The sequence below is a fragment of the Notolabrus celidotus genome, chromosome 12 (assembly GCF_009762535.1).
Source record: "Notolabrus celidotus isolate fNotCel1 chromosome 12, fNotCel1.pri, whole genome shotgun sequence".
Classification (NCBI taxonomy): Eukaryota; Metazoa; Chordata; class Actinopteri; order Labriformes; family Labridae; genus Notolabrus; species Notolabrus celidotus.
Window position 1 is genome coordinate 24,120,191 of NC_048283.1, and position 6,000 is coordinate 24,126,190.

Genomic DNA, 6,000 nt, shown 5'->3' on the forward strand with positions numbered 1-6,000 from the left:
TCTTGCTATAATCCTCTCTTATTAATCAGATCGTGCTCAATAAATCAGTTATTAGATTACTGCAGGTGCCACAGTGGTATTGATATTAACTGAATTTACACGTCATATGTTCAACACATCTCTTCAGTTCTTGATTAATGAAACTAATTTGCAAAGAATTGTGGGTAAGTCAGGTGTTTTAATATCACTAAGGTTCAAGCAACGACTTCTTTTCATCTGGCTCGATCCACTAAATCATGAGCACGTTCCCTGATTCATACTGTGAGGGGTTCAGTTTTTCACCTCAACACCAGTGCTATACGCAAAGTCTAATTCTCCCAGCTGTAAGGAATGGCTGTGGTAATTTGCTGTCCCTGTTTCAAACCTCATGAATCTTAGTCGTGCGGACTCTGCATGCAGGACCAATCAGGTCACGCTGTTCTCTGGACAGTGTGCAGACCAGCTACACTTCTTTTACAGCAATTTCATGTTATCAAAGTAGGCCACAGTTTAGCCTTTGTGCGTGTGCATGTGTGCGTGTGTGTGTGTGTGTGTGTGTGTGTGTGTGTGTGTGTGTGTGTGTTTGAAATATGCAGCTTTTTGATTGTTAGTGTGACCAAGTCAGAGGAGGGCTCAAACAGGGCTTGTTACAGGCCAATGGGATTTCAAAATAAGACAAAAAGGAACATTATTATTATGAAAAGCAGCCGCAGTGGGTCAAATGAACCCCTTACTTTACTGCCTCATGTGTAATGGTTGCACGAGTTAAGATAATAAATCCAAATATGGTGTAGAAAACAATTCATGATGATCTTCTTCTAACTTGTAGATCATACAAAATATTGTGATTTATTTCAGCATGTGCAGATTTTGGCTTCCTCCTGCTCAAGTGCACCAAACTGTGTCACTGTGACGTGTAGGGGATAATCCTTACCTGGATACCGTCATCAGTCATCAGAATTAGTCATCACAGCAACACCTGTGTGAGGTCCTCTTCCTGCAACTTCTCAGTCTATCTGTAACTCTGACAGAGCTCATACTGTGTTGTGGTTTGTGGTCGCTTTATGTCTGTTTTCTTCAATTTGTTAGACGTCTCTTTCACTCAGCTCCTTGTGTGTTTTAACAACCCACGCTAGTGCAAGGTTTCCCTACTCTTGCTTTATTTTCTCTGCTTGTAACCGGTAAGCTATCAATCACTAAGCTAAAGTTTCGTGCTCTATTAAAAATATGATTCATGTTGTTTGCTGATGCTATCAGTGTTTTTGCCAAAGTGTCAACAGGCAGAGGTGAAATTTGCCAGATTTTCAGCAGAATGATTTTTTTTATCAGATGAGAGATCTTGTTTTCGATTAGAGATCTAGTTGTCCCTGATGTCATTCTTACTTTTCAGATTTAATGACCATTTTCAGGGGATTTTGACAAATCAGAAGTACGAAACACGGCTGGAGGATTCGTTAGAAAGCTTGGTAATAAGAAGCTTCAAATCGAGACATCCCTGTTCAAAAACCTCTTAAGCCTTACTTATATATTCTGTTATTTGTATTTTTGATTGACGTCTTACACCTTTTAAAGGTGACATATTACGCTCTTTTTCATCTAAATATATTGGTCTAAGAGGTCCCCAAAACATGTCTTTAAAGTTTATGCTCAAAAAACCACTTTGAAATCAGATTTTGGCATGCCTGTAAACCCCTCTTTTTCAGCCCTGCTCAGAACAGGCTGTTTTCTGTGTCTGTGCCTTGAAACGAGAATGAGCTCTCTGACCACGCCCCCTCAGGAAGTGGATGTGGCCTCGGTTCTCCAGCACGTTGATCTAATGTTTACATGTTGGCTGAATATACATGGCTGCTCACAGACCCATGTTACTTCAACCCTCTGAATTTGATCCAGAATCTGATCCTGATGGAGAGGCACCTGCAGCAGGACCTTTCTGAATGATTGGTCACAGATTTAGTGTTTCTTGTTGTTTTATTTGTCAGTATGTAGACGTGTGTCTTAGTACACAGCTACGAACATGTAGCTATGTGGCTATGCTAACTAGCGCTAGCACTTTTCCATGAAAACTAAAAATCATCCACTAGATCTTCAAATCTGCAGATGTGGGGAGTAAAACCGACCTTTGTGTTTATTAAGACAGCCTACAACTAGCATGCCTCCCTCCTAAGCTCCTTGTTAGCACACACGTGTGCAGGTAATGAAAAACAGAGGAGGAGTTGAGTTGTATTATATACAGTCTATGGGCTGAACAAGCTCCGAGCTCTGACTTCCGTTACAGACCGGATGACGTTGTGACGTATGAAAAACACTGAAAACTGAAACGGCTCGTTTCAGCACACATTTATAGAAAGGTGTAGAAATCAAAACAGGGGCAGAATGGATTTTTTTTCATTCTCGGGGGGTTTGTAGACATGCCAGGGAAACATATTTCAGGTAGAGAACCATTAAAAGTCGATTTTGCATGATATGTCACCTTTAACATTCTTAAGACAAATGGGTGTGAACTATCTTCTCAGCACAGAGTTTGCAATAAAGAACATCTTAAGAGGTGTTTGTTGTAGTTTTAATGACAATGATAAATTCTATTGTGCTCCCTTCAAATAAGGCATCACAATGGGAAAAACAGGGGGACCCATGTGCAGAAAAATAAATATTTAAATAATAAAAGAAGAAAAAGGTACAATCAAAACTTAATAAAATGTCTAAGAAACTAAATTCAAAAGGAAACACAAAGATAAAAGAAACACAGTGAACACAAGGAAGACTTACAATAATCGAACACGGGACAAGGGAGACAGAGAAACTAAATACACAGGGTAATCAACACAGGTGTAAAACTTATGAGGGTAATCAAAGGAGGAGGGAAACACACAAGGGCAGGAAGTAAAACTAAACTGGAAATATTCAATATGTCATGATTTATTTCTAATTGTAGGATAACATTTTGATGATTTAATTTAAGAAAACATACGGGAAAAGTAGTGTCCCTGTTACATGTGCCGTCAGAGCAAAGGATTTAACACCTGTCTGTATCAGGGAGCAAAAAGGTTAAATATCAATACAGTATCATAAACAAAATATTCCTTCCCAATGTTTGTTTTATTACCCGTACTGTCTTTTTTTCCTCCAAAGAAAGGTCAACAGAGTCCTAAAAGCATCAAACTCCCAGCCTGATGTTTGGATTCAATCGATGTATCTGTGGAGCCGGGTAAAGAGATAGTAGATCTATTTATTCTTTTAAACCTAATTAAAGGGCACTTTGAGTTTAAGAGTCAGAGCAGCAGGGGTTCATGCAGTCCTCTGAAGTCTCAGTAAATCTTAGTTAACATGAACCTGCAGAGACTGAACACGTGTGAACACATGCAGAATATTTACATTATACAAGAACACCTCTTTGTGGAAATAATGTGTGACGTAGAACTTGTTTTGAAATGTCACGTGGAACACTAAGAGAAAGTAGTCTTTTTTTAAAATAGAGAATAAACGTGCCTTCAGAAGATAACATCACATCCAAACAGGAAAATGTTATTCTCAAAAGTCAATTGCACTGAGTCTTTTATTTCTGTTTGGAGCTGAAACCCTGTTCTTAAACTGATAAACAGTAAAGTGCTCGTGAAACCTCATTTTCATATGTTTCCCAGATGAAGTCATTCTTTTTAATTAAATTCTCCCTCCAAACTAAACTTTCCTCTTTGAGCGCACATTTGTCTTTGCTCTTCTAAAGAGGGCTGCGGAACTGCAAGTCACTGTGTCTGGGAGCAGGCTGGCAGGCTGGAATCACAGCAGCAAAACTGATACTAATTTCTTACTTCCTCTTCCATATTTAAACCAGTGTTCAAACAGTGGTTTAAATAGCTGCAGCAGTACATCATTAGCTTCTCTCCGGGCTCAATGTGCAGAGCAGTAGGAGAGGGAATAAATCAACATTTTATAGCTCCTAGGGGCTCTGTGGATCAGACCGAGCTCTGCAGTGAGAAATTAAAGGCTTCCTAATGGGACGCACAGCTGAAACATAACACTGGATCTGAGCACACAACGGCGTCCCTTCATATCCTCTCATGGACCATCAGAAGTTTGAGTTCTGTTGACAAAACAACACAGTGCTGCTTCACTGAGCCAGAGCAGACTAATGTAAAGTGACAAACACAACAGAGGTGTGGTAGGTAATAAATCCACAATTTAATTTTAAAATTATACAGAAAGATATTTTGCTAACTTTATCTGGAATACAAATCTTTGAACTAAGGTTGCATTAATCACTTAGTCGGACAGTACATCTGTCATCGTTAAGAGGTCAATCACAGACATTAGGCTTCCCGGACTGAAGATTAGATTGGATCCAGCATTAGCTGGTTTGTAATTGTAGCTTTAACATCATCTTTCCAGGCTGCCGTCTTCTAAACTGTAGTCTGTAGACCCCTTGTTGAGTTAGCTTTGGCCTGACTTTGGTCACCAAGTTCTGAAGATTCACAGAATGACCGGTGGTCCAGGACTGCTGGTGGCTCAGTGTGAGTGATTGTTCTACTACAGATTGATCAATTGGGGCGTCGTTAACCGAGCATTCTAAGCGGGTCCCATATACAGAGGCTATAGCCCTCGTTGCAGAGTTTGCAGGTTCGATTCCAGCCTTGACCATTTACTGCATGTTCTCCCCACTGTCTACTCCCCACATTTCATGTTTCTCTTCAGCTGTCCTATCCATTAAAGGCAAAAATGCCCAAAAATATAACTTAAAAAAAAAAAAGAATAAAGATTGATTCATTGACATATCCTAGTTTCTTTTGGTGGTCTATTTGCAGTAGAATTAAACACTCACATTGAGCAACCTTGGCTGAGTGTAGGAAACAAAGCACGTGGAGAGATATGAATCCTTATTTAGTATTTCAGAGAGCACAGTAGTTTTACAGCTCTGGTTTATGCAGAGATAAACATCAACCATCACACACCATCATTTCTTGTATTAGCTGAGATATGAAAAAAATACATAACAGGCTTAATGATTTATATATGTTTTATTGGAGGTGGAAATGGAAAGATCATTTTAGAACTGTGGGGTTTATTATGTTGCCATTTATAACCCTTATAACCATCAAACACTGTCCTGACTACTATATCATAAAATCACCCTCATAACCAGCCAGTGACATTGAAAGAGAGTTCATTTTAGGGGCAGAAGCTCCTGCTATATGGAGACTCCTCAGTGTTTCCATAGGAACAGTGAATAAAGTGACATCTACATTTAGCCTGATGTGAAAGAAAGACATCAGCAAATAAGGACGGAAGGTGTGCTTCACTGTGCACACTCAGTGACCATGATACTCGTGCCTTAGAATGATATATAAGGGAAACGGGAGAGCGAGCGATTCTCAGGTACGCTCAGGAAGATGAATCTAATGTCAACAATAACGTAGAGTGTGACATTATACAGTACATGGTTGCAGAGGATACATCCTCACTGCAGAAAGAAACACATTTGAGAGAACAGGCCTGATCTTTAAGACGAGAAGAAGAAAGTGAGAAGAGCACATGTGCACATATTTCAAGACATCCCTCTCATGTTTCATTGAGTTTTAACTACAGTAACTGAAGTAAAATGCTTCCATTCAAAACTCACGCTGCTCACATTCATTCCTCTTACGCTCTGCGTTGGCCTCTTACTTCTTCTTGGGTGTTAATTTGATATGCAAGAACCAAATGTTTGCATTAACAACCTCTGTACCATGTCAGTGCAACTACAAAACAATGTCTTAACTCTTCATTTCCCATTAAAGTTACTAACCATAGACCTTTCTGTAGTCCATGAGCTCCCTTGTCTTGCAGGTTCCTCTGGATCTCTGCCATGGTGTGGATGTGCCAGACTCCAGCTGCTACAACTACTACTATCCACCTCTATCATCTCTCTCTCTTCATCTCTATCCCTCTCTCCAACACGGTCTCAGCAGATGTGTGTCTAACATGAGTCTGGTCCTGCTGGAGGTTTCTGCCTGTTAAAGGAAGTTTGTCCTTGCCACTGTAACTTGCTAA